This window comes from Sapajus apella, unplaced genomic scaffold, assembly GCF_009761245.1.
Source record: "Sapajus apella isolate SASKATOON/1434 unplaced genomic scaffold, GSC_monkey_1.0 scaffold160, whole genome shotgun sequence".
Classification (NCBI taxonomy): domain Eukaryota; kingdom Metazoa; phylum Chordata; class Mammalia; order Primates; family Cebidae; genus Sapajus; species Sapajus apella.
This window is the reverse complement of record NW_022437100.1, coordinates 1259786-1277464: the sequence shown is the minus strand read 5'-3', so window position 1 is coordinate 1277464 and position 17679 is coordinate 1259786. Positions and strand designations below refer to the sequence as shown.

General features: G+C 49.4%; 1 protein-coding gene across 1 annotated transcript in view; it reads left to right on the top strand.

The window, feature by feature from the left end:
• LGALS2 (galectin 2) overlaps positions 1 to 17679 on the top strand; it is a 29518-nt gene that overhangs the window by 258 nt on the left and 11581 nt on the right. The gene's annotated exons all lie outside the window — the stretch shown is intronic.

Here is a 17679-nt window from a genome sequence, read left to right as displayed (position 1 = left end):
GGCGCGATCTGGGCTCACTGCAACCTCTGCCTCCCGGGTTCAAGCGATTCTCCAGCCAGAGCCTCCTGAGTAGCTGGGATTACAGACGCCCACCACCACGCCCGGCTAAGTCGGTTTCTTGAGTTCTTACAGTATTCTGTGCGTTGTCCTAAGCACTAGTGGCAGTTAATCCATTTACTCCTGTCTCCTTACAACAAACCCACCAGATAATTAATCAGCCTGAGGCCGCCCAAGTGGCATATCCTGAACCCTGTACTGTCTCCTCCATTAATGAACTCTTTGCATTTGCTTTGCTCTATAATGGGCACAGGAGGAGAAAGACAAGACCAGATATTTGTTACAGTGTGATAGGGGAAGCCAACGGGGTAGTGGGAACACAGGAGAGGCTTCCTCCTCCAAACGGGTGGGGTGGGTGGGGGTGTTGTCAGGGGAGGAGTCGTGTCAGGGGAGGTTTCACAGAAAGTGATACTGTCTTTGGCTGAAAGACAGTCGGATTTCTCCACGTAGAGCTTGTGCGAGAAGATATTCAGGGAGGAAAGGAAGGATGAGTCCAGGGAATTTGAAGTATTTCAATGCGGCTCCCAGAGGGTATTTGCAGGAGATGCCTTGGAACTAGGCTGGGGCAAGATCACCAGGTCAATGTTTATTTTCTTTTTTCCTGTAAGCTGCGTTGGAGGTGTCATTACAGTTTAACGGATGGTAGCAAAGTCAGGCTTTTCTTGTAGAAAGGTCCAGGCAGCCGTGGGAAGAAGATACCGGTGAGCGCCAGACTGGAATCGGGGAGGACAGTACAAACAGACTTCCTAAGCTCGGCACCTTTTCTCCTATATCTTCCTCCATCAAAGACTTCCCTCGCCTTGTGACGTCACGACCTGGCGACGCCGGGTCCCCGACTCACCTGGGTCCATCGCGCTCCGTCCGTCGCCCCCACGCGGCCGGCTGGGAAACCGTCCCGTGGCGAGCTCCAGCGGTCCTGTGCTTGGGAGGGTTAAAGCTCGACTGAGACTAGGGAATCTGGCGAATCTGGTTCTGCCTTGGCGAGTGACCTCGACTCACCTTGCAGAACCGCAGTAATCTCATCCGGGAAGTGGGGAGGATGTGCTGGGTCAGTTTCTTCCCTAAACTAAACCATTCAGCGACTGGGATGCTTTTCTAAATTCTCTCCCACAGGCCATTGAGATTATACAGGAAAGTGATATGTACGCTTATTGCATTCCTCGACAAAAGCTGCAACACAGTGTGTACTTACAGCTTTTTGTGTCTTTTATTACTGAAATGTTTCCTGAACCTTTTACAATCCCCCTCCAAGAGGGGATTGCGTGTTCTGCCCCGTATCTCTCCTCCAAGTTTGCAAGTATGCGTACCTCCCAGCTCCTCTTCCCCGACCCCAGCCCTCCCTCACCAACGTTTCCAGGGTTGGAGGGGTTTCCTAGGAAAGAGCTGAGGTGTTGAATCCTTAGAGGTCAGCATGGCTCAGTTGATTGTAGCTGAGCTTTACCTGCCCTTCTCAGGGTTTCTTCAAGTCTCTCAGACCTGAAGCCATAAGTGGGGAGTTGGGATCAAGTTCTGTTTTATTTCCAAGGTGCTGTAGGCTCTGCTGTGCTGCGTTTCTCTGGGTGACCACATATGTCTAAGTCCCTTAGGCTGGGCATGGGGGGCTCACAGCTGTAATCCCAACACTTTGGGAGGCTGAGTCAGGAGGATCACTTGAACCCAGGAGTTTTGAGATCAGCCTGGGCAGCCGGAAAAAAAAAAAAAAATAGCGCTGAGCATGGTGGTACGCACCTATAGTCCCAGCTACTCCATATGGTGGGAGGATCACTTGAGCCCAGGAGATCAAGGCTGCAGTTAGCCGGCCCAGGAATGTCTGCCCAAAGTTAGAGAAACTTAACCTCTGCTGAGTCCACCCCATGCTCCCCAAGCCAACAGTTCCTGCCTGCTCTGGCTCCCCAAGGACCTTAGATCTGAGATGAGCTTATGTAGACTCACTTCAAGGTCTAACTACATGGATGGCATGGACCATCTCTGCTGCAGAGTGGGACTCTGGTCCTTAGGTTCCTCTGCCTCAGCTCTTCATAATATCAGCCTTTCCCCACTCTAGGTGTTCAAGTATACCAGGCAGGGTCATGTTTGCCAGTGACTGAATTGTGTGTCAACCCAGTGGGGGACAGATGGGGCTGGGGAATGATGAGTCTGAGCAACTCCCTTTTCCACACCCCCAGTGCCTATTCATTGGGTAGGAAGATGTAAATTACAGGGGTGTGGACACTGAGGCCGATGCTATGCTGTTACCCCACTGGCCAGAAGGAAAATAGACACCCTGGATTTCACCAATGGGAAGGCAATATGCAAATACTGCCGTGTGTTAGTTGGCTGGTGGCCAGTTACTGCTTTTCATTCTTGTGCTCTAGCACTTGGAGTTTACAGCATGACTTTGAGGTCGAGGTTACATAAGAAAGCAATTAATGATTCAGTGCCCACCTTGTGCCGAGTCCTGTGGCAGGAGAGGAGAGGACGTTGCGGGGAATAAGAGAAACAAGGCCCTGCCCTGGTAGAATTTGCATTCAAGTAAGCTACTCAGCCCGTAAATGAACAATATATTTTCAGATCGGATGGTGCCACAGAGACAATCAGTCGAGAAGCTGTTGTCTGGCAGGGCTGGCATAGGTCCTGTGTGGGTTTATTCAAAGTGCTGCAGAGGAGGGTGAGAGACCAATTACCCTACAGGTGGCTGAATGAGGGTAAGACTAGAAGGGGCAGTGAATGGAAAATGAGGAGGAATTTCCTCCCAAAAGGTGGCTGGGGGGGGAGATTGTGTTTGCTAAATAAAATCTTTTTATTTATTGTTGAGATGGAGTCTCATTCTGTCCCAGGCTGGAGTACAGTGGTGTGATCTTGCCTCACTGCAACCTCCACCTCCCAGCTTCAAGCAGTTCTCCTGCTTCAGCCTCCCAAGTAGCTAGAACTACAGGCACACGCCACCATGCCCAGCTAATTTTGCTTGTTTGTTTATTTACTTATTTATTTTTGAGATGCAGTCTCCCTCTGTCACCCAGGCTGGAGTGCAGTGGCACAATCTCCGCTCACTGCAGCCTCCACCTCCTGGGTTCCAGCGATTCTCCTGCCTCAGCCTCTCGAGTGGCTGGGATTACAAGCATGCACCACCATGCCCAGCTAACTTTTGTATGTTTAGTAGAGACGAGATTTCACTGTGTTGCCCAGGCTAGTCTCGAACTCCTGACCTCTGGTGATCCACCCACCTGGGCCTCCCAAAGGGCTGGGATTATAGGCATGAGCCACCATAGTGTCGCTGCTAAATAAAGCCTTTAGCATGGGGGAGGATGGCAAGGCTGGAGGGAAGGAAGTGCAGGGCAGGATAGTGCAGAGCTGTGTGACTTTGGGTGAGTCACTTCACCTCCCCAGCTTCGGTTGCTGGAGGGTTAGAAATAACATGGACATGGCTGGGTGCGGTGGCTCAGGCCTGTAATCCCAGCACTTTGGGAAGCTGAGGCGGGGGATCACCTGAGGTCAGGAGTTCAAGACCAGCCTGGCCAATATGGTGAAACCCTGTCTCTTTAAAAATACAAAAATTAGCCTGGTGTGACGGCAGGTGCCTGTAATCCCAGCTACTCGGGAGGCTGAGGTGGGAGAATCGCTTGAACCGGGGAGGCAGAGGTTGCATTAACTGAGATCAAGCCACTGCACTGCAGCCTGGGAGACAGAAAACACTCCATCTCAAAAAAAAAAAGAAAAAAGAAAAAGAAATAACATGTACATTACCTAGCACATGGTAGGCACTCTATAAATTCTAAATAAAGAAGTCTCCACCAGTCTGGGCAATATGGTGAGACCCTGTCTCCATAAAAAACTTAAAAATTAGTCCAGCATGGTGGTCCCCGATACTTGAGAGGCTGAGGTGGGAGGATGGCTGGACCCAGCAGGTTGAGGCTACAATGAGCTGTGATTGCACTGCTGCACTCCAGCCTGGGCGACAGAGATTGGCGCTGTCTCAAAAAGAAAAAAAAAAAAGGCTCCAAATTGTGGCTGCTATTTGTATATTGGGAGAGGCCTTCAGGTTCATGCCCTCGGTTTAGGGCTTTGGTCTTACCCTTTTGCTTCCTTTCCCCCAGAGCGTATACCTTCAAAGCACCTGTCTTCACCTCTCCCGCCTTGTCCTCCCTACAGCCCTGCACACTGGCACTTTGTCTCCCTGCTTCCCTGCAGGACAAGGACTTCAAGGACAGCAGGAAAGACTTGGATCAGCTCCAAGGAAGGACTTCCTTGTCTTTCAGAGTTGCAGCTGCTGGGGGGAGGGGATCAGAATGCAGTGCTCACAGAGTTAGAGAATTCTGGAGTGGGAAGAAATCTTGGAGATCATCTATCTAGTCCACAGAGTTTTCATCTTTTGTGGTAGATACCCAATTTAAGAAATACATTTACATCAGGATGGGGTGAATTCAGGTTTTGTGGAGCCTGAAACTTGTAAAAAATTGTGGAACTTCTGAGAAAAAAAGGATATAAAATGACTAATGCAAAAGTATATATTTATTTAGAGTGAGAAATAAATTACAGACTTTAAAATGTTGGCAAATACCATAATCATTAAATCAGAACAATAAGATATTTTTACTTAGGCACCTGACATGCCTCTGTAATAGGTTTTTCTCTACAGTCTTGGGCTACATGCTTGTTATGTAGCAATGATTTTATTTTACATTCTATTTCTATTTTTAATTTTTTGAGATAGAGTCTCACTGTGTCACCCAGGCTGGAGTGCAGTGCCATTGACCTCAGCTCACTGCAACCTCTGGTTCCTGGGTTCAAGTGATTCTCCTGCCTCAGCCACCCAAGTAGCTGGAACTATAAGCATGTGCCACCACGCCTGGCTAATTTTTGTATTTTTGGTAGAGGTGGGGGTTTCACCATGTTGGCCAGGCTGGTCTCGAACTTTTGACCTCGGGTGATCCACCCATCTCAGCCTTCCAAAGTGCTGGGATTTAAGGCATGAGTCACCACACCCAGACCTGTTTTTTTGTATTTTTAGGAGAGTCCAGGTTTCACCATGTTGGCCAGGCTGGTCTCGAACTCCTGGCCTCAAGTTATCTGCCCGCCCTGGCCTCCCAAAGTGCTGGGATTACAGGATGACCCACCATACCTGGCCTCTATTTTTATTTTTTTAGAGATGGGGTCTTACTTTGTCATCCAGGCTGGAGTACAGTGTCATGATCATAGTCCACTGCAGCCTTGAACTTCTGGGCACAAGGAATCCTCCTGCCTCACCCTTCCCAGTGGCAGGGACTGCAGACATGCATCACCATGCCTAGTTTATATTTTCTTTTTTTTTTTTGAGAGGGAGTCTGGCTCCATTGCCCAGGCTGGAGTGCAGTGGCACAATGTAGGCTCACCGCAACCTCCATCTCCCAGGTTCAAGCGATTCTCTTGCCTCAGACTCCTGAGTAGCTTGTACTACAGGTATGTGCCACCATGCCTGGGTATGTATTTTATTTTTTTTTTTTTTGAGATAGAGTCTCTGTTGCCCAGGTTGGAATGCATTGGCTTGACCTCGGCTCTCTATAACCTCCACCTCCTGGGTTCAAGCGATTCTGCCTCAGACTCCAGAGTAGGTGGGATTACAGGCATGCACCACCATGCCTGGCTAACTTTTGTATTTTTAGTAGAGACGAGGTTTCACCATGTTGGCCAGGCTCAGGTGATGCGCCCGCCTCAGGGTCCGAAGGTGCTGGGATTCCAGGCGTGAGCCGCCACACCCAGCCTGTAGCATATCTTTTCCATAAAGGGAAAGAAAAGTCAGCTTTCTGGCATGGTTGCTCGAAAAATGTTTTTTTACTTTTTTATTTTGGGGAAGTTTTTCTCAGTGTCATCTTGTGTTGTTGGTAATGTGTTACATGCTGAGACACAGCCCCGTGTGTCATGTCGTGTGTGCCATGCAAATCATGAGGTGTAGAACATTTGCTGTTTGCAGTGCTGCTTCAGGTTTGTGCTCTACAAGAAAGGCATTCTGATTAGTTTGACAGCCTGTGATTGCTAACAAAAAACCAAATCTTTTGTGATACACTTGTAATTACATACGCAACGTTATTAACTATATTCCCAATAGGCAGGAATTCTGTTCTAACCAAGTATCAATGGGAACTGAATCATCCATTTATAATTTAATGCATCTGATCATTAGAAGAATTTTCTTTTTTCTTTTTCTTTTTTTTTTTTTTTTTGAGACAGATTCTTGCTCTGTCACCAGGCTGGAGTGCAGTGGTGCAATCTCGGCTCACTGCAACCTCTGCCTCCCAGGTTCAAGCGATTCTCCTGCTTCAGCCTCCCAAGTAGCTGGGACTACAGGTGCACACCACCATGCCCAGCTAATTTTTGTATTTTTAGTAGAGATGGGGTTTCACCATGTTGGCCAGGATGGTCCCGATCTCTTGACCTCGTGATCTGGCTGCCTCAGCCGCCCAAAGTGTTGGGACTACAGGCATGAGCCCGCGCCTGGCCAATTGGAGGAATTTTCTACAGACTAGCTTCTGCTTCCCTACAATGCAGATCTTATTTCTCCTCCCTGGACCACATTCTTTGCATGTCGGGCATCTAGGATATAAACTGTGGTCACAGAGTGACCCCTCTCCCTGCACGTTTAGGTCAGGATCCCAGGTGTGTCGGTGGAGGGCAGGGGTAGGAGTGTTTCTGGAAGCCACTAGCAATCATGCAACTTCATAGAAGTGACTGTGAACCTTAAAACTGTAACCGACTGATTTCAATTTTTTTTTTTTGAGGAGGGGTCTCATTCTGTTGCCCAGGCTGGAGTGCAGTGGCATGATCTCGGCTCACTGCAGCCTCCACCTGCTGGACTCCAGTGATTCTTCTGCCTCAGCCTCTCGAGTAGCTGCGATTACAGGTGCACACCACCACGCCTGGCTCATTTTGTTAAAAATTTATTTTTAGTAGAGACGGGGTTTTACTATATGTTGGCCAGGCTGGTGTCAAACTCCTGACCTCAAGTGACCCACCCACCTCAGCCTCCCAAAGTGCTGGGATTATAGGCATGACTCACCATGCCTGGCCAATTTCAAATTAAGTGTATGTTCAACTCAGCCTGCCATTAGTAGGGTCTCAAAATGCTATGGCCACCTCAGTACCCCCTTCATCGGGGAAGTGTCTTATCTTGGGAAGTCCCAGTAGTCCTGTGTTGTGTATCTCTTCTTTTTCTGAGACGGAGTCTCGCTCTGTTGCCCAGGATGAAGTACAATGGTGCGATCTCGGCTCACTGCAACCTCCGCCTCCCAGGTTCAAGCACAAAGTCAGTGCTCAGTTATCCCCAGAAATCACGACACACTTGCACAAAGGGCCACGTTCACAGATGATCATTCAGCTTTGCTCGCAAAAGTCAAAGATTAGAAACACCTAAATGTCCACCAGTAGGCGACTGGATGAAAATGTCTAAGGTGGAATACGTCCCAGCCTTTATAAAGAGAAAAGTGTGCTGGGCATGGTAGCTCATGCCTGTAATTCCAGCACTTTAGGAGGCTGAGGCAGGAGGATCACCTAAGTCAGGAGTTCAAGACCAGGCTGGCCAACCTGGTGGGATCCCCGTCTTTACTAAAAATATAAAAACTTAGCTGGATGTGGTGGTTTACGCCTGTAATCCTAGCTATTCACGAGGCTGAGGCAGGAGAATCACTTGAGCCTGGGAAAAATTTAAAAAAAAAAAACAAGGCCAGGCGTGGTGGCTCACGCCTGTAATCCCAGCACTTTGGGAGGCCGAGGCAGGTGAATCATGAGGTCAAGAGATCGAGACCATCCTGGTCAACACGGTGAAACCCCGTCTCTACTAAAAATACAAAAACATTAGCTGGGCATGGTGGCGCGTGCCTGTAATCCCAGCTACTGAGGAGGTTGAGGCAGGAGAATTGCCTGAACCCAGGAGGCGGAGGTTGCTGTGAGCCGAGATCACGCCATTGCACTCCAGCCTGGGTAACAAGAGTGAAACTCCATCTCAAAAAATAAATAAATAAATAAAAATAAAAAAACAAGAGAAAAGTGGCTTACTGATATGGAACCACTTCCAAGATACATTGTTAGCATGGTGGCTCATGCCTATAATCCTAGCACTTTGGGAGGCCAAGGCAGGAGGATTGCTTAAGCTCAGGAGTTAAAGACCAGCCTGGGCAACATGGCAAAATCCTGTCTCTACAAAAAGTATAAAAATTAGCCAGATGTGTTGGCAGGTACCTGTAGTCCCAGCTACTTGGGGTAGGGGGGTGGCTGAGGCAGGAGAATCACTTGAGCCTAGGGGGTTGAGGCTGCAGGGAGCCATGTTCGAGTCCCTGCTCTCCAGCCTAGGTGACAGAGTGAGACCCTGTCTGGAAAAAAAAAAAAAAAAAAGCAGTGTGTCTGGCATGTTTTCACCTGCATGGCACACAATCCCTGGAAAGAAGCATGAGAAAGATATTGGCTGTGGGGGATTGAGAAAAAAAAGGAGGCTTGCTTTTCCCTGTAAAACCCTTTTGAGCTGTGTAAAGTGTTTTCATCACATGCTTGTCTTAATTTGCCATTTTTTTTAAGGTAGAGAGGTTCAGCAATTGACAAGCTGTTTTTCTTCCCAATTTAGATTATTCTTTTAGTGGCCAGCAGGGGGAGGCAAATGCTTTCTCTCTTCAAACATCTAAATCTTGACAACCACCTAAAAAAGTGGTGTCTGTTTAAAAAAAATTGTTTATAGCCATTACTAGAGAGAGAAAAAACAATGGTGGCTGTAATCACTCTTCCAGAGGCAGGAGAATCGCTTGATTCAGGAGGTGGAGGTTGCAGTGAGCTGATATTGCACCACTGCACTCCAGCCTGGGCGACAAAGCAGGACTCTGTCTTAAAAAAAAAAAAAAAAAAAAAAAAGTGGTGGCTGTACTTTGTGGCAGGGGTGTGGAACTCACCTTATAAGTTGGGGCTTTAGGCTGAGTGCAGTGGCTCATGCCTGTAATCCTAGCACTTTGGGAGTCTGAGGCAGGCAGATCATGAGGTCAGGATTTTGAAATTAGCCTGGCCAGCATGATGAAACCCCATCTCTACCAAAAATACAAAAATCAGCTGGGCATGGTAGCAGGTGCCTGTAGTTCCAGCTACTCCGGAGGGTGAGGCAGGAGAATCGATTGAACCTGGGAGGCGGGGGTTGCCATGAGCGGAGATCGCAGCATGTGCTCCAGCCTGGGCGACGGAGCGAGACTCCCTCTCAAAAAAAAAAAAAAAAAAAAAAAAAGTTGGGGACTTGAAAGCCAGTGAAAATAAGTTGCTATTTTGAACTCCAGGGAAACCACAATTTTAAAAAATAGCTTTATTGACTGTAATCCCAGAACTTTGTGAGGCCGAGGCAGGTGGATCACTTGAGCTCAGGAGTTTGAGACCAGTCTTGGCAACCTGGCAAAACCCAGGCTCTACCAAAAATATAAAAATGGTGGTGGTATGCGCCTGTGGTCCCAGCTACTTGAGGGCCTGAGGTGGGAGGATGGCTCTGCAGTGGGTGAAACTGCAGTGAGCCGTGGTCATGCCACTGCACTCCAGCCTGGGTGACAAAGTGAGACCCTGTTAAAAAAAAAAACAAAACCACTATTAATTTTAAAAAATTGTGGCCAAATATATATAACAAAAGTATTCAATCTTAACCAATTTTTTTGAGTTTGGGTCTCGCTCTGTCATTCCGGCTAGAAGGCAGTGGCACAATCAGAAGTCATTGCAGCCTCAAACTCTGGAGCTCATGCAGTCGTCACCCCTCAGCTCCCCGAGTAGCTGGAACTACAGACTCACACCACCATGCCTGCCTCCATTTTAACCATCTTTGTTTTTTTTTGAAACAGAGTCTCACTCTGTCTCCAGGCTGGAGAGCAGTGGCACAACCTCAGCTCACTGCAGCCTCCGCCTCCTGGGTTCAAGCAATTCTCGTGCCTCAGCCTCCTGAGTTAGCTGGGACTATAGGCATGTGCCACCACACTCGGCTGATTTTTGAATTTTTAGTAGAGATGGAGTTTCATCATGTTGGCCAGGCTGGTCTCGAACTCCTGACCTCAAGTGATCTACCTGCTTCAGCCTCTCAAAAGTGCTGGGATTGCAGGCATGAATCACCACACCTGGCCAATGTTAACCATCTTTAAATATGTGATTTGGTGGCATTCATTACATTTATAATGTTGTGCGACCAGCAGCATCTATTCCTAAAACTCTTTCATCACCCCAAACAGAAGCTCTATACCCGTTAAACAATAACTCTGTGGTTCTCCCATCCCCTCAGCCCCTGGTAACTTCTAATCTACTTTCTGTCTCTATAAATTATCTATTGTAAATATTTCATATAAGTAGAATCATATAATATTTGTCCTTTTGCGTTTGGCTTCTTTCATTGAGCAAAATGTTTTCAAGTTTCATCTGTACTGTAGCATATAGCGTGTATCAGCACCTCACCCCTTTTCATGACTGAATAATATTCCATTGTCTGTGTACCCCATATTTTGTTTATTCATTCATCTTTTTTTTTTTTTTTTTTGAGATGGAGTCTCACTCTGTCACTCAGGCTGGAGTGCAGTAGCGTGATCTCGGCTCATTGCAACCTCTGCCTCTCGGGTTCAAGCGATTCTCCTGCCTCAGCCTCCTGAGTAGCTGGGATTACAGGCACGCACCACCATGCTTGGCTAATTTTTGTATTTTTAGTAGAGACAGGGTTTCACTATATTGGCCAGGCTGGTCTTGAGCTCCTAACCTCATGATCTGCCCGCCTTGGCCTCCCGAAGTGCTGGGATTACAGGCGTGAGCCACTGTGACCAGCTAGTCTTTTATTTTGAGACAAGGTCTTGCTCTGTTGCCCAGGCTGGGGCATGGTGGTATAATCACAGGTCACTGCAGCTTTGGCCTCTTAGGCTTAAATGATTCTCCCACCTCAGCTTCCCAAGTAGCTGGAACTACAGGTGTGTGCCACCGCACCTGGCTAATTAATTTTCTTTTTTTTTGAGACGGAGTTTTGCTCTTGTTACCCAGGCTGGGGAGCAATGGCGTGATCTCAGCTCACTGCAACCTCCGCCTCCTGGGTTTAAGCAATTCTCCGGCCTCAGCCTCCCGAGTAGCTAGCACTACAGCGCGCACCACCATGCCCAGCTAATTTTTTTTGTATTTTTAGTAGAGACGGGGTTTCACCATGTTGACCAGGATGATCTCGATCTCTTGACCTCGTGATCCACCTGCCTCGGCCTCCCAAAGTGCTGGGATTATAGGCGTGAACCACCGCGCCCAGCCTATTTTTTTTTATTTTTTTATTTTTTTTTTTAGTCGGAGTTTCGCTCTTCAGGCTGGAGTGCAGTGGCGCGATCTCGGCTCACCGCAACCTCCGCCTCCTGGGTTCAGGCAATTCTCCTGCCTCAGCCTCCTGAGTAGCTGGGATTACAGGCACGTGCCACCACGCCCAGCTAATTTTTTGTATTTTTAGTAGAGACGGGGTTTCACCATGTTGACCAGGATGGTCTTGATCTCTTGACCTCGTGATCCACCCGCCTCGGCCTCCCAAAGTGCTGGGATTACAGGCGTGAGCCACCGCGCCCGGCCTTTTTTTTTTTTTTTTTTGTATAGACAAGGTCTCACGATGTTGTTGAGGCTGGTCTCGAACTTCTGGATTCAATCAGTCCTCCTGCCTCGCCCTCCCATAGTGTTGGGATTACAGGTGTGAGCCACCATGCCCGGCTTCTTTCATCTGTTGGTAGATGCTTGGGTTTTTCCGCCTTTGGTCTGGTAAATAGTGTTGCTATGAACATCGGTTTACAAATATTAGTCTGAGTTCCTGCTTTCAATTCCTTTGGGTATGTACATAATTGGGAGTGGAGTTGCTAGATCATATGGTAATTCTATGTTTAGCTTTTTGAGGAACTGCCAAACTATGTATCGTAGCAGCTGCAACATTTTATATTCCCACTAGCAGCATACTATACAAGAATTGAAATTTTTTTTTTTTTTGAGATGGAGTCTTGCTCTGTCTCCCAGGCTGGAGTGCAGTGGCTCAATCTTGGCTCACCGCAACCTCCTCCTCCCAGGTTCAAATGATTCTTGTGCCTCAGCCTCCTGAGTAACTGGGATTACAGGCAGGAGCCACCATGCCCCACTAATTTTTGTATTTTTAGTACAGACGGGGTTTCACCATGTTTGGCCAGGCTGGTCGAAAACTCCTGACCTCAGGTGATCTGCCTGCCTCGGCCTTCCAAAGTACTGGGATTACAGGTGTGGGCCACCGCACCTGGCCAAGAGTTGAAACCTTAATTTATAAAGCCAAACAAGTGTCAGTTGCTTGCTAGGAAATGGAGAACCAGTGCCCAGGTCTCTTAACCTCTTGGCAAAATTGACTCCTGTGCTGGGCTGATGATGTGCAGCGTGAAGGTCAGAGAGGGAAGGCCTGGAGGACCCTGGAATTCTGCCAGGAATAACGGCAGGCCAGTGAAACCCTCAGCTTGGGAGGTGGGTGGTAGGGGCAGGAGGAGGTGGCCGAGGGGGAAACTGAGACCCAGAGATCCTTAGACATTGAGCGAGCTGTAGGTCATCATGCCCAACCTCTTTTGCTGCTGCTGGGAAACGAGGGTTGGGGCTGTCACTGTCACATGTGCGGAGGAGAGAATGCCGGCTCCAGGCAGGTCCCAGGTGAGCACCTCATTAGTAAGCTCACGATGCAGGCGAGAGGCCTCGAAATGGCCCAGTGTGTGTGGTATGCTCAGTAAATGCCAGACAACTAGCTATTAAACACAGAATAATAATAGTTGAGTACCTACTATGTGCCATATTCTGTATGCCAAGCCCATTACATACATTCGCTAGGAAACTGAGGCTACCTGGCCTGCCCAAGGTCACACAGCCGGTAAGAGGCAGCAAGGACTTGAGGCCAGTGTCGTTCCATGGAGGTGCCTGAGTCGGCAGCAGCTCCGGACACCCAACCGCAGTCTCATCTGCTCTCCTGCGGCCCGTGGTCTCCCCAGGGGCTCTGGGAATTAGGTGAGGATTCATGACTGGTCTGTTTGGTGGGTCTCCAGGGTTTTGAACTTGCCCTGCAAGGGTATGATGGGGCCCAGGTCCTGCTCCCATCCTAAAAAGAAAGGGTCGGCTTCTGAAATGGACCTTTCCCTGAAGGCCTGTACCTGTTGATTTTAGGGGCCCCTGGAATCCTTCGGATTCTGATTCTGGGAGGTGAGGCCCTGGGGTCTTGTGGCTGCTTCTCCTGGAGGACGGAGGCTTATGTAGGTAGAGGGTACTGCTGGGGTGTCGGGAGCCCAGATGGTCCTGAGACCGCAGCCATCAGGAGAGCAGTGATGCAGCGGGTGCTGCGTGGCCCAGGGCAGAGCCAGGGCCAACTGTGAGAGGGACAGGATTGTCCCCAGGGACAGACTTCAAGAAGAGGGGGACTTCCAGTGGCCTTGGGTGCTCAGGGTGGACAGAAGCCTTGGGAGTGAGTGTGCTCCTAAGACTAGCACCGCACTTGGCAGAGGACCTCCTCTGGTTGTTTACCACGGTAGGGACAGATAAATGCTCCTCTCCCGGCTTGGCAGACACAAAGATGGAGGCGGATGTAGTCCTGCCCTTGGCAGATAGAATCCTGCCAGAAGCTGGGGCGGGGTGGGAATGCTGGGGTGAGCAGCAGTGCCTCATTGCTTCTGCTGTTTTACTCTCTCCTCACCATCCCCAGGTATCTGCCTGCATGGACAGCTGGGACTGGGTGATTAAGCTGTAGAAGGCTCAGGCTGGGCACGGTGGCTCACACCTGTAATCCCAGCATTTTGGGAGGCTGAGGCAGGTGGATCACCTGAGGTCAGGTGTTCAAGACCAGCCTGGCCAACATGGTGAAATCCTGTCTCTACTACAAATACAAAAATTAGCCCGGTGTGATGGCAGGTGCCTATAATCCCAGCTACTTGAGAGGCTCAGGCAGGAGAATCACTTGAACCTGGGAGGCAGAGGTTGCTGTGAGCCAAGATCGCACCACTGCACCCCAGCCTGGGCAACAGAGTGAAACTCCATCTAAAAAAAAAACAAAAGGCTCCACTGTCCATGGAACGACGGTGTGGCCTGGGCCAGGGAGAAGGAATTGCACTCACTGTGCTCAGGACTCAGGTCTCCCTTTCTGAGGAAGAGCACTGAAGGACCACCCAAGTCACAGGAGCGGCTTGGTTTACCTCTTCAATTTCTAAAGACACAGAGTGAAAAATCTTCTTGTCACTTACAGGAAGCTGGACACAGAACTTGATCTTTTCTGTAAATTCACCCAGCACCACATGTGTGTAAGTCGGTGTGGCCCTGAGAAGGAGCCTTCCTGGTTCAAAAGGCTGAGATAATACACCACGGAGGGGGCAAGAGGGAGGGAGGGAGGGGCTGTGCCTCACTGGATTGGAGCCCCTTTGGGGCTCTCCGATGAGTACTTCCAGCTGCCCATCCACCATCCACCCATCCACCCCTCCCTCCACCTCCTCACCCGTCCACCAAATTAGTCATGTACCTTTTTTTCTTTTTTTTTGAGTTAGAATTTCACTCTGTCATCCAGGCTGGAGTACAATGGTGCAATCTCAGCTCACTGCAGCCTCCTGGGTTCAAGTGATTCTCCTCCCTCAGCCTCCCTAGTTACTGGGACTACAGGCACCTACCACCACGCTCAGCTAATTTTTAGTAGAGACGGGATTTCACCATGTTGGCCAGGCTGGTCTTGAACTCCTGACCTCAGGTGATCTGTACACCCTGGCCTCCCAAAGTGCTGGGATTTACAGGTGTGAGCCACTGCGCCAGACACCATTCACCTTTTCATCCGCTCATGTACCCATTCATCTATCCATCCATCCGTCTATCTGTTCATCCATCTACCCACTCACCTTTGAGTTAAAACTGACGTGTTAAGGTCAAACTGCATTTCTTTCCTCTGCTCTTATAGTACAACAATCAATACAAAAGACTTCTCTGACCAAATGGTGGTGCGCCAAATGGTGGTGCGGGAGGGGGTTGTGGCATTCTCCAGCAACAAGCAAGGAGTCGATTCTGTGTTGGCTGCCAATCAGCTGGCTGTCTTCTGATTCAATTCCGACACCATCTACCTGGAGATGGCGTCAGATGCCACAGGTCGAGGGCTCAGTCCCACGAGACTGATTCCTCTCTCCCTCCACACCAGTTGCAAGTCTGAGCCTCTGGACTTCAAGTGGGGATGCCACAACCCCTCTTTGGTTTCAGTTAATTTGCTAGAGTGACTCACAGAACTCAGGGAAACACTTATGTTTACTGGTCTACTATAAAGGATGTTAGAAAACATACAGATGAAAAGATGCGTAGGGCAGGTTACAGGGAAGGGGCTTCCCCCACCTCTCACCTGGGGGTCCCATCCTTCAGAAACCACCATTCGTTCAGCTATCTCAGAAGCTGCCCAAACTCTATCCCCCGGGCCTTTTCTGGGGACCTCATTGGGCCGGCATGATTGACCTCTGAGTAGAACTGTGAATGGGGAGAAAGATCTGATGGAATATTAATGGACGAGTGTGGAACCCCAGCAAGGCCTGTGTGTTCAGATTCTTCATGGCCTCTCTGTGCAGCACTTCTTACTCCAAGGGATGGGGCAGGACCCCTTCTGAAATGAGGGTCTTATATAATCAAAGTAGCTCAGAGTATTTCTTCAAGGAAGAATTTCTGTTCTTTTTGGGTTTTTTTAGACAGAGTCTCACTCTTGTCACCCAGGTGGGAGTGCAATGGCATGACCTCAGCTCACTGCAACCTCCGCCTCCTGGGTTCAAGCGGTTCTCCTGCCTCAGCTTCCTGAGTAGCTGGGATTACAGGTGCCCCTCACCATGCCCGGTTAACATTTTTGTATTTTTAGTAGAGCACAGGGTTTCGCCATGTTGGCCAGGCTGGTCTCGAACTCCTGACCTCAAGTGATCTGCCCGCCTCAGCTTCCCAAAGTACTGGGACTACAGGCATGAGCCACCATACCTGGCCAGAATTTCTGTTCTAAGACAGAAAGGCGGGGGGAAATTCCTACCATGAGGAGAGAGAGCAGCAGGTGAAGGAAGGGCAGGCGAAGAGTCTGTTTTCTGAGCCTGTTCCTGAGGCCGAAAGCACCCCAACATTATAACAAGACACTAACATAGGCTATGAGTTATAGCCAGAAACCACGGGCAAAAACCTATTTTCTGTATATATAGAATAGTATCACAGCACCCATCAGCCATCCAACTGTCCATCCGTCCACCCACCTTTGAGTTAAAACTGACATGATGAAAAGCTCAATCCAGCCAAGAGCTGCAGAAGAGTCCCAGGCGGAGGGAACAGGACAGAAGGACAGAAGGACAGAAGGATAGAATGAGCCTGGTGGATTCAAGGATGTCACTGTGGCCAGGGGGTCGGTGGGGTGAGATGGGGCTGCGAGGTGGACAAGACCCGATCTTGTGGGCTGGTCAGCTGAGAGGGGAGTTTAGATTTTATTCTAAGTACAAGGAGAAACCTGGAGGGTTTCAAAGCAGGAGAGTGGGATGTTGTCATTTACTTTTTTTTTTTTTTTTTTTTTTTTTGAGATGGAGTCTCGCTCTGTGTCCTAGGCTGGAGTGCAGTGGCGCGATCTTGGCTCACTGCAACCTCTGCATCCCAAATTCAAATGATTCTCCTGCCTCAGCCTCCCAAGCAGCTGGGACTACAGGCTCACGCCACCATGCCGGCTAATTTTTTGTATTTTTAGTAGTGAGGAGGTTTCACCGTGTTAGCCAGGGTGGTCTTGATCTCTTGACCTTGTGATCCGACCACCTCGGCCTCCCAAAGTGCTGGGATTACAAACGTGAACCACCACACCCAGCCGTCATTTACGTCTTACAAAGAACCAGTGGTTGTTGGAAGGATTGTGGGAGCAGGAGTGGAGAAAGGGAGACAGCTAGGTGGCTTCAGCCTGTTCCCTCCTAAGTCTCCAAATTCCTTCTTCCTTCAAGGCCCCACCCTGATTCCAGGTGAGATGGGATGACCCCAGAGCTCCAGGGGACCTGGGTGGTCCTGGAGGGACACTAGCTGGGGAGGGTGGCCAGGTGTGGCCAGCTGTTGGGGTGTAGAGAGGGGCCCTGGAACCTGGCTGTCAGGTTAAACAGGAAGATCCCTGGGCCGGATGAGGCGACAGCTCTGTGGATGTCCCCTGAAGGAGAGACAGTTGGCTGGTCAGAGCTGCAGGAGCAGGGGACTCCTAACCTCAGGCAGCCTAAACATTGCGGAGACCTGATAGTCATGTGTGTAGATCCAGGATGCTCTCCATCTCTTGACCTCCTCATCTGTCTGCCTTGGCCTCCCAAAGTACTGGGATTACAGATGTGAGCCACCTTTGTATAAGAAATTTCTTAGGCCGGGCGTGGTGGCTCACGCCTATAATCCCAGCACTTTGGGAGGCCGAGGCGGGTGGATCACGAGGTCAAGAGATCGAGGCCATCCTGGTCAACATGGTGAAACCCCGTCTCTACTAAAACTACAAAAAATGAGCTGGGCATGGTGGCGCGTGCCTGTAATCCCAGCTACTCAGGAGGCTGAGGCAGAAGAATTGCCTGAACCCAGGAGGCGGAGGTTGCAGTGAGCCGAGATCGTGCCATTGCACTCCAGCCTGGATAACAAGAGTGAAACTCTGTCTCAAAAAAAAAAAAAAAAAAGAAAAAAAAA